This window comes from Toxotes jaculatrix, chromosome 19 (assembly GCF_017976425.1).
Source record: "Toxotes jaculatrix isolate fToxJac2 chromosome 19, fToxJac2.pri, whole genome shotgun sequence".
In the NCBI taxonomy this organism is placed as follows: Eukaryota; Metazoa; Chordata; class Actinopteri; family Toxotidae; genus Toxotes; species Toxotes jaculatrix.
The window spans coordinates 17,102,947-17,113,191 of NC_054412.1; positions in this window are offsets into that span (position 1 = coordinate 17,102,947).

Below are 10,245 nucleotides of genomic sequence, written 5' to 3' on the forward strand. Positions count from 1 at the left end.
GTTGAATCACACTTGATTCATCTCACCCAAGCCTCAAAAGTGGACCATTTGTGAACACTTGAAATACACCCAACTACTGCTTCACTCCGGTGTGCCTGCACAGTAATCTGTAAGGGTAGCAGGCCAAGAGGAAGGACAATAAGAGGATTTCACAGTCGAGTGTTATGACACAACTTTGCGTTATTGTTTTGCCTGCTCCTGAAAAGCTCTAATTAAATTGGCGTTGACTGGACAGGAGACCTGTTAGAGCGCGACAAACAGCGGTGCTGGTTGAATAAACAGGAGCCTCGCTGACTCATGACAGAGTCTAGATCAATGAGAGAGAGTCTAAAGAGGTGGGGGAGGTGGTGACTAGAACAGCTGTCCTGAGGTTTTATTAAAGGTCTGCACACAGAACGGTGGAGAACACTGCTCTATGGATGGGTTTGATCAAATCAAACATGCCGTTGCAGACAAATTTGTTTACACATACACACTACACCAGGGGTGTCAAACCTGTCCACAAAGGGCCGGTGTGGCTGCAGGTTTTTGTTCCAACCAATGAAGAGCACACAGTTTGACCAATCAACTGTCTGAAGACTGAGATCAGTTGATTAAATGAGTCAAGTCTGGTGTGCTGCTGCTTGGTTGGAACAAAAACCTGCAGCCACACCGGCCCTTTGTGGACAGGTTTGACACCCCTGCACTACACTATATGCTGCCTGAAGAGTCCCAAAGAGTTTAGTGTGACCTTTGACCTCGTAGTGAGCTATGGCAGATTTTTGATCAACGCTGTGTCTGTAATCACTCCTGTGTTTGCTCACTCTTTACTTCCTGTATAAAAACACTGAGTAGTTTAGCCCACAGTCAGCAGTAAACTGATATTCTGGGCACTTGTTAATCATCATCAGTGTGCATCATCACTCACAGATGCTAATGGAAACTTTTGTACCCTGAAAATATGATGCAGTGCATTGTGGGATTGTCAGCAGAAAGTCCATGTCACAGTAAAAACAAAATGACAATACAAAAACAACAACTAGTTTTAGCCGAGAGGCTGCATCTGCAGGAAGTTCAAGAGTCCTGCAAAAGTTAATTTTCATCTTAACACACCTGCCAAACCTGCCTTTGTGCAGCTCCTACTGTGTGCTGCTTCTTTTAGCAACTAACTGCCTGAGAGGTTTAAATGTCAAAGGTCATGAGTAGTGTTGAGATTTTCTTCCGTACAGCTATAAAGTAACAGCTATAACTTCTATTAAGTCATATACTATACTTCAGAGGTGGATGTGGATGGATGGAGTTAAATTATGACTATTTCTCCCAGTCACATTGGTTTGGCTTTGAACAGACAGAACAGTCTCCACCATGCAATAAATCATCATTAGGGTCCATAGCATTAAGTGCTGTTGTGGGCATCAGTAGAATCTGCTGGCAAACAATGAGGCGGATGGTTATTTTAGTGAGGCGAAGTCCAGATGAGTGTGTGTGGAGCCTGAATCAGGGCCAGGGCCTATCAGCTAAAAGAATGTAGGTGGGCCATTTAGTAATGGCCTGAATTAACTAGTGCCAAAATTTCTCATAATTCCATTATGGTACTTCATTATGTACATGCTCCAGTACCATTTTAATCCACCCACACTGCGAACACTGGCCTTTTGTATCCCAGCTGTCTACAGAGTTCAGGCTTGAAGCTAAATGATTTACATTCCCCTTCAGATATGCAGAATGTAAAAATAATCACGTTGTTTTACATCAGAATTTGTGAAGATTCGAGAAGGAATTCGTGACATTGATTGGCACATGAGGTCTGCAAACTCACTACAGATTTTATAACACATTCACATTGGTCTGATTAAACAAAAAGATATTCAAAGTGTGTTTTAGTGCTGAAGCGCAGTCACTGAGCTGACATGAAAATGAGGGGCTGTCATAAATTTGCTGAACCCAGTGACTAATCGCTGTCTGCCTCTCAGCTAACCCCACAGGCATGATGGGAGAGGGCATTAATCTGCAGAGGACTAGCTGGGGAGTTTGTTCCCTCCTCTTAGATGACTGCAGTTTGTGCCATTAATCTGTTTAAAAACAGCAACGACTTTAATGAGCTGCTAATATTAAATGATATTAAAAGAGAAGTCACTTAGAAGGATAACAGTCAGGGCACATGCTGGAGAGTCGGCCTGTTTTAGAACAGCTCCTGTGCCCTGACTGCTGTAAAAAGTTCATGTTTAAAATGGGATGAGCTGTGCTTCTTCTTAGGAAACTGATAAAACTGAAACGTTCAGGGCGACTCTGAATGGTTTGAACAGAAAATTGATGCTTTTTCGAAGCAGAAATGTCAGCTTTCTGACTCTCATCCATTGTAGCTATAAACATTTTCACAACAGCATTATCGAATATTTCATGGCTGCCATTTTACTGTACCAGTCAAATGACTGGTACAGTGACACATCTGTTTATCCTTGTTATGTGACTTGGTCCACCAGTGAGGAAATAACTACAGAGCAGAGGCTTAGGGGAGCAAGCAAAGACTGGAGATGTGGTATTATCTTTCAACATTGAATCACGATTTACGATTTTTCTCCTCAGACCCTGTGAACCATTGTTGTTCCAAATGGATAACTCTTTGAAATGGTTTGCCACTGTCAGCATAAGTATGCCAGGCACGCTCCTCATCTCTGCTGAATGATATCAGGACTTTTTGTTTGTGACCAAAACAGCACTTAACTCTGCTGTGGCCTCTACGACTGAGGACATTATCGTATTTAGCATGAATTCAAAGTCAAATGCACTTTTTGTGGACATTAGGTCATCGCAGCGATAAAACGGTAAAAGGTTTCAGCAGGAAACAAAGAAAATAACAGAAACAGTAGCCAGTTGTTATGTTAAGTCAGTCTGGTGCAGATGGATCTGCAGCACATGCAAGAGACAAGCAATTAACTCCAGGGAGCAGAGAAGGCAACTACAACACTGATAAACCTTTTACAGATAGTCAGCCAAATGTTCCCACCACTGTGGGTGAACTGAAGAACAGGCAGAGAACAGAGTGAAGAACCAGCACTTAAGTGCAGCAGTTTGGAGGCTGGTTGATGATGTGATGATTTACAGGTGTGCAGGTGAGTTGGTGGGAAGAGAATCAAGGTCACCACGCTCAGGCTGAAACACACACACACACGCACGCACGCACACAAAGCACACAAACCGTTTGAGAGGACAAAACAGGATGAGGGAGACTAATCCCAACACCAGCATTTATGGAACACTAACAAAATTTAAGATTGGGGGATTTTTAGCCATGTCCATGACTGGGCTCTAGCAGTGCTAATATCGATTCGTTTTTCTACAGTTTTTCACTGGATTGCAATAAAATTTGGTAAAATACTCATGGTTCAAGTAAATCTTAATGTTTTGATCTAGTGCCACGAGATTGACATTTTTGGATTTCATTGAATTAATGATATTAATTAATAATATTTGATAGATTTGTTTTGCGTTTCCCTTGGAATGAATTGTAATAAGTTTGATCCCTTCACTTTTCCTGTAGCACCATCATCGGGTTGAGCATTACTTTGGTTTATGACCAAATACCTGTGGGACTGATGATATTCCCATCAGCCTCAGCTGTACTTTGTGGCTAGAGCTAATGAGCACATGTTAAATGCTCTAAATCAGATGAGTCACATCAAAGAAGTAACCTCCTCTGGTTTTCAGCATCACTGCTGATCCAAAGGTGCTGAGGTGGCACAATTAAGAAACATGTGCAAAGCAGGGCAGCAGTATTGATCTTGATCAATGATGTTTGATTTGTTCAGAGCCATGCTATACAGTATCTGTTGCTCTGTTCTAATTTCTCTGGCTGGGGGTCTTGGAGTCAGCGTTCCCTGTGGTACTTAATTAGGTGTATTTATTTCAGCTGTGGGAGAGAGGGGGGAGAGCAGGGGGAAGGAATGGGGAGAGGGTGTTGTCAGTGAAATTGTTTATAGCGCATTGACCCTACCGACTAATTCTCATTCCACACAAGCCCCCCTAATTCACCGCGTGACGTCTATTATCTCATTGATCTCCAGGGTGCTGTTCCACAACAGCCATGACGAAACGGCTCTGGACACTGCTGCAGTTGTTGCTGCTGCTGCCTGCTTTTTTTTTTTATCCACGTGATAACACATAGAAATGATGGATATATACATTTTGCAGTGTGTCCCATACACTGTTAGGTGATTGGTGGTGGCAAGCACAGACTAGATAGATGAGATAGTGCAGAGAAATGAAAATGACTGATTGCTAGTAAGAATAGGAATGTGGCTGCTGTGTTGTTGCCATGAACCACTTTTTGGAGACGTTGACATCCACAAAGAACGTTTCCCTATGCTCCACCACAGCTGGACATGGAAGTGTGTAAATGTAGGAGGGGACTATGATGGAAAGATAAACGTGCAAGGTTTTAAACTTGGCTCCTTCTACCTTAGGTCAGGAACATATCGATCCCTCTTCATAGAGTGGGTTATTCAAAATTTGCACTTCACCATTTATGACGGAATCTTTATCTCTGGCTGCTGCACAAACTGATGTGGCCTTTTATTTTAGGGACAGACTCTTTAACCATTGGGCACTGAAACAGTTTTGTGCTGTATAACCAGGCTCTGTAAAATACCAAAGGATGACACTGTTCTGAATGGTGTGACCCATTAATCTAACTTAATGACAAAGCATTTTGGAGCAGTCGATGGCAATCCACTTTGATTTTCCTGAGCTACACGCAGATCAGAGGAGCTCGCTAACAACTGTCCACAAAAAAACCCCAAAACACTGATGTGTCACATTCATGGGCTACAAACGAGACACAACGTTTATCATCTTTACGGGTTCTTTCATTCACACCACTCTCTCACTCACACAGGTCATTCATTGATTTGACCGATTAGGGATCAGGTAAATGCCACAGCAGTGCCAGTGCTCCCTCAGTATGATCATGTTTTATAAGAGGAGGAACATCTTTTAATTGATGCTAATCGACGAAGAACAACCACTTAATTCTGTGCAATTTTACAAAACACAATCAAGTAAGAATAAATATCAGTCTTGAAAGCGTCTTGGATTAATTTATACTCAGCTTTGTTCTACTGAAACTAAAGATCTTTTCATTCATGCAGGGTGTGACTGTTATTTCCATTAACTGGCAAAATAGTTGGATGTGTATACAGGATGCAAAAAAAATAAACGGCATTCTCTTCTGTTTTTTTTCCCCCCTTTTCTTCTGTCCCCATTGTCCCCTGCAGGTTGTCCTGTCATGAGGACTGTACAACAGTGTAGTGTGAAAAGGTTTGACCTCTGCAGGAGGGACTGTCAATACTCTGACCCAGGATCACACCTCTTCAGTCAGCCGTCTCACACATCTCTGCAGGGATTAGCTGATTTATCACAGAAAAAAAAGAGGATTGGAAAATCTGTCTAAATCATCAAGAAGCAAGCAACACATTCCACACAATGATATTGATGTTTTTGGAATTGATGTCTGTTTTGGCACAGAGGGTAATAAATTGCTTTTGATCTGGACAGAGAAATGAAATGCCAGGTAAAACAGGGCTATTACTGCTGCTGATGAAATAATATGGTGGATTGTTAGATTACATAAGTGAAAGTTTTATTGCCATGGATTTGAGTCTCACTCATTTCATTCATTCAGACTAGCAGTTAATGCAAACCTGTTTTTAATTCTGCTGTCAAATCAGACCCTGCCACTCACACCTGCCTGACTTTCCCTCCAATGGAATCACCTGTCCTCCTTCTCCTCCCCACTCACCTGCTCACCTGTTCCCCATTCCCTCATTAGCTGCCCAGTATAGATACCAGTCTGTTTCTGCTCACCAACTCCATGCTCTTCTCTACATTTGTATTTATTCAAAAACCATGTGTTGGAGTGGTGTGTTTTAATGTGAGGAGTTGAACTGAGATTTAGGCTGCCATGTTTAGTTTTTTTTTTTTCTTTTTCCCTCAACTCTCCCTCCTTTCCAGAGACAGGGCCATGAGGGAACCACTGCTGCAATGCAGCAAAACAAATCGCGCAAATCTATTAAGTGTTTGTGATTGCAAGACATAGCCTCTCCCTTGTTTCTCTTTCTCATTTTCACTTTGCTCCCTCTCTGGTTGACTCTCTGTGGTCACACATTAAAATAAATAAACTCTCATGCTAAATAAGGAGATTGGAAGATGAGATGAAAACACATTTGTGTACTGTGCTGATAAGGGACTTGTAGATTGCAATTGGTTTAAAAATAAAATGATGTAAAATCCACTTACATGTAATCATGTAGCTTCCTTTTTTTTCTATTAATATAAGGAAAAAACACACTGACTGTACCATAGGAGTACATTCAGGAGGCCATTATTAACACATAGAACTGATCTGTTGTGCTGAGGTAAAGTGCAGCCTGAGCTGTGGTATACATCAAGGTCATTCTTAGCTCCCTTCAAGGTTCATGTATGATAAAGCACCTTTACATTTGCCACAGTATTCACCTCCTGAGGTATTGTACAGCCACACTCCTCCAAACGCTTCGTAGAAAAGCTCTGACAAACTGTACAGAGAAGAAAAAAACAAGCAGTACACACCGTCATTTTGTTGATCCACAAGACATCCTAGAATACCTCGTACTGTAGGTTACGATGAAAAGCACAAAGCAGAATTAGATATGTAAATGAGGCTATTTTAAAGATAATTATACAGAAAACAAATGTTTTTCTGAATAAATACCTGACCTTTACTTGTATTAGCAGCTGTTTGCCCAGTGATGATCACTGAGCACAAAGCACACCTCGGTTCTTTATTTTCCACTTCACCACTGCCTAAACCCTTCTGCTGTATGTTTGTTTAATAAAATACTATAATCTGCCATAAACATGTTACGGCAGATTATGGGATCATCAAACACCATTACCCAAACAAGTTCTCACATTCTGTTTCTCAAGCCTCAATCCACAACTACGCTGACACATCCAGCAGTTAGTTGGTGGGAGAATTGGGAGGGTTGGGAGTTACTCTTTCTTTGACCCCAGTCAGCTGAGACTGCTGTGGCTTCATGTGCCACACAGAGAAAGTCAATATTTCTTCTCCTCCTCCCATTCAGCGCTCACTGTAGCAGCAGTCCACACGGCGATGGAAAGCAGAGATGAGAAATGCTCAGAGTTGTAATGGTGCATATGTGCAGGTATACAGTGTATACCCGTCTCTGAGGAAAGGAATTTTACCGTATCCTTGACTAAATATGGCCACATTTATGTATCAGCGTACATCTTCCACAACGAGGCTGCAGCCTATCATTTCACAATCTTTCACGAATCTATGGTGATTATTGTGTGTTCGTTCCACGGCTTCAGCCTTCGGGAAAGCACCTACTCCAAGGCAAAACTCTGACCTGATAGATGCAATTTCAATAAGCTGTACACTCAGTGTTTTGTTCTCCACTTACAGCCAAGAAGAATATCTGGGTCTTTAGCTGCTGAATGCATTACTGTGTTCACTAGCTATGTGTTAATGTTGCTGTTAAGTGATGGGTAGGTACTGTACAATAGGTTTCAGTACAATCAGTGTTTTTGCTTAAAAGGAGAGTAAACCAAAAGAGTAGACTTAAGGCTGTAAAACCAAAACAATGAGCTGAAAGATGCTAAAATGCTTCAAGAGGAGGGAAGAGGAAGAAGAACATAATAACATTTCAGAATGTAACACTGGTGACTGAGGCCCTGCAGGGATTCAGCGCTGCAGCATCCATGTGGCCACGAAGTTCTGAATGACATAAATTTTGTGTGGACGTTTTTGTGCCACCCAAAGTTTGTGAGTGTGCAAAGTGTACATGTCCTAAACAAACACTACTTGCTACGTGCTTGCCGTCCTTGTTTCTATTGTTGTTAAGCAGTCACACAAGCTATTTTTAATTTTTGACTTTTTTGTTTTTGTTGCCACATAAAACAAAGGTCCAGAGTTCCTTTTCTTGCTGTCTCAGACTCTCGATTCTAATATGTATAGATGTCCATCTGTCTCCTCAGCTGTCCATGTCCCCGTCCATATTGAAATATGATCAAAACTAAACCTTGAGTGTATGGTGGGATGATTTTAGCAAAAACTAGTAATGTCATCAGGGAAATTATATGGAAATATGATTTTTTTTTTATTTATCCAAGATAATATAAATCAGAAGAAGCTAAAGCTCAGCCACACATGTCCTGTATACAGTAGACTTATCAACAGAAGTGGTGATATAAGCTGACAAGATGGAAGGATCGGGAATTGTCTGCCTGCGATTTAGTTTTATGGTTTGCCTTTCTGTCCCCGTTCTTCTCTCTCTTTTCTTCACTGCAACCTGCAGAGGTCTTTCATCTCCCAAGCATCAGGATCAATTTTTCACCACCATAAATCACAGCCACCAACCTGTCAGACACATCAAGGCACATTATGCAATGGAAATCGTGTCAGCACGTTTTTAACAGCGCTGAAACGAGTTTCTCCCAACAGCTCAGGATCCTACTTTGTGTCTATGAGCATAAGTTACAGCAGTATGAATATAAATGAGCGCTATGACTAAGCGTTATCTCACTGTCAGCATACAGTAAACAGCAGATCCCAAAGCATTGTTGTTCTTATTATTTGGCAGCTTAAATCCGCCTCACAAAGCAGGTGAAAGGTCAGGAATGACAAAGTTGAGCAACTGAGAGGAGCTGCAGAGAGAGGAGAGAGAAATTTTCACGTCAAACCTTAAGAAAAACTGGAATTAATTTATGTTCTGCAGGTCGACGTGGGACTCATTGCCATGGTAACAGGCCATGTGCCACACCACCTCCCATCTCCACCTCCTCCCTGCTTTCTTTCCTCCTCCCCCTGCCTCCCATAGCCATCACTCGTGTGAGGGAGATGACACCGGCTTCTTCTTTCAGCCACTGCTGCTGTCTGAGAATTAGCCCCATTGGATGTTGAATATTCACAAGGTGACAGACATGTTCAACCCTCCCACCACCCACCATGATATCCAGGGGACATGTCACACCCTCTAATTAACAGTCCCTCTCTCTCTCTATTTGTCTCACTTTCTATTCATTTCTCAATTGTTATCTGCCACGGTCTCTGTGTCTTCCTCACCCTCTCTCAGAAAAAACAAACAGTGTTGACACAAGGAGGAGAAAGGTTGGGAAATAAACCTCCAGCACTACGCTGCAGTTTATTTATTGTTTATTTCCCAACTGAGTACTTGAATGATCAGTGTGCTTTGTTGATTATTTGGCTTGTTTGTTTCTCTGAAAACCTGCAAGGGGAGCGCCATCTAATTTCGACAGGATTGATTTGATAGGATGTGCTTTATAGAAACCGTGCCAGTTAATGTGGGCTCAGAGTAATCACTGGTAATGATAATTATTTTCATATTTTCTCCCTGGTGACCAGTGTAAACAGAGTTTCAAGTGAACTACAGGACCTATGGTACAGCACCAGAAGCCGTTCCTTTGAAGAGGCTGATACTTTGATCTGCTCCTTTTTGGCTGCAACAAGCAAGTCAGCTCCACGGCTGACAGTACTGTTTCATTCAAAAATAAAGAAGACAGACTCTGATAAAGAGATAAATATAAAATCAGTCCACAGGTATGTATTGAAATATGTGTACAAAGTGATGTTACAGGTTAAACAGGTTATAATGTAGAAAAAGAAAAATATTTAATATGGAGACGTAGAGAAAGATGAGGTAAAGGTGTATTCCTGCAATTTAGAAATAATATGCTTCCATAAAATGTGACGACTTGTAAGAGATATGCTCAAAAAGATCAGTCGAAACTGACGCAGCAGAGCAGAGATGTCCTGACTTTAAAGGAGCACTTTGACATTACCCATGATACCTTCAGTACAGTTATTTTCTCAGGCTTTGGGAAGGTCCCCCAGAGCCACAGAAGGCACTGCACAACTGTTTTAACAGACTAAGCGGTGCTTCTAATGGCACAGGGACTCATCTTAATATGTGAAATCAGGGCAGTGCCCCTTTAAAGGGAAAGATAAAGAGTATGTGTTTTATATGAGCGGGGAAAGGTTCTCCTACAGTAACCATGCATTTGAAACCGTTTTTCTGTTATAACAGGTATTTTGGAAATGTCAGAGATGATAGTTGTGTCACATCACCATCACAGCCACGCTCACAGTGGGCTGTTGAGGAAAAAATGTTTGAACTGAACGGTTTCTGTAACCTCCACAGGACTTCACTGTAATTTTCCCTGAAGGACAACAGACGTCTGAGAGAA